Here is a 1,300-nt window from a genome sequence, read left to right as displayed (position 1 = left end):
ACATGATTTCCTGTAGCTTGATTGATTTCCCTGTTAATGCCATTATTTTGTCCTTTCTAATGGCTGGAAAATATTCCATTGTGTATAGTTACCACAGTTTTTTGATCTATTCATCTCTGGTGGGACATATGGGTTGTTTTCATATCCTGGCTATTGTGAACAGTGCTGCAATAAACATGGAGGTGCATGTGTCCTTGAATATTGGTACCTGTTGGTCAGGATAGATGCCTAGAAGTGGTATGAGTGGGCCATAAGGAAGGTCAATATTTTGCTTTCTGAAGACTCACCAGACTGCTTTCCAAAGTGGTTGTGTAAGTGTACATTCACAAACACACAAACACACACACACACACACAGAGAATGTTTTCTTGATCATTCTTCTACTGAGGGACATCGGGGTTGGTTTCATATCTTAGCTATGGCAAATAATGCTACAATGAACATTGTTGTGGTGGTAGTTTTAGTATGGACTTGTTTGTGATCATTTAGGGGAATGCCCAAAAGTGGAATTGCTGTGTAATAGGGGAGCTCTATGTGGAGTCTTTTGAGGAACCTCCAAACTGCTTTCCAAAGTGGATGAACAAGTTTACACTCCCACCAAGAATGCAGGTGGCTTCCCTTCTGGCCACATCCCTTCCAGCATCTGTTGTTGTAAAAATATGGAACGATTCACTAATTTCCACGTGACCCTTGTGCAGGGACCATGTTAATCTTCTCTGTATGTTTCAATTTTAGTGTATGTGCAGCCAAATTGAGCACAGAACATTTATATATATATATATATATATATATATATATATATATATGTAAATTGTAATTGATTTTCTTAAACTAGACAATTCAACAAAAAGTAAGTTCAAAAGAATTGTGAAATTTTAGAACCATTTATTTCTTACATAAGCACACATTTAAGAATAAATTCAATATTGACATTCCAAAAACAAAATAATTCCAGGTATTTGTTGTTCATGAGATGTGTAGGAGGAGGAATTCAATTATTCTACACAAGGCACCTGTCATAGTGATCATTGCAGCAAATGTTAAGGTTTGTTAAAACTTTTAATGTTTTAAATATGTTTAATTTTGGGATTTGCTTATATATGACAAAATTAAGACTGTTTGGCATGTCATAAAATTTTTCAATAAAGTATATAATATTTCTAGTAGCAAGTACTAGTAAGTATGTACATTTCAGAGTTTATAGAAACTTTACTAATGAGAAGTAGCAAAGACTGTTTAAAGAAGCAGAGTGAAGAGTTAAGATTTAAAATACACAGTTTCTGTTAAATCTTTTGGGCTC

The 1,300-nt window shown here is 34.4% G+C and overlaps 1 non-coding gene across 1 annotated transcript; it reads right to left on the bottom strand.

Moving 5' to 3' along the window:
- Positions 1–653: 653 nt before the first annotated feature.
- LOC122097264 lies at positions 654–759 on the bottom strand. Its single transcript, XR_006145506.1, has one exon. It is a non-coding gene; the product is annotated as a U6 spliceosomal RNA (small nuclear RNA).
- Between the last annotated feature and the right edge of the window lie 541 nt (positions 760–1,300).

Source organism: Dipodomys spectabilis, unplaced genomic scaffold, assembly GCF_019054845.1.
Source record: "Dipodomys spectabilis isolate Male_0828 unplaced genomic scaffold, ASM1905484v1 ptg000420l, whole genome shotgun sequence".
Taxonomy (NCBI): domain Eukaryota; kingdom Metazoa; phylum Chordata; class Mammalia; order Rodentia; family Heteromyidae; genus Dipodomys; species Dipodomys spectabilis.
The sequence above is the reverse complement of the archived record's forward strand: the minus strand, read 5'-3'. Positions and strand labels throughout refer to the sequence as shown.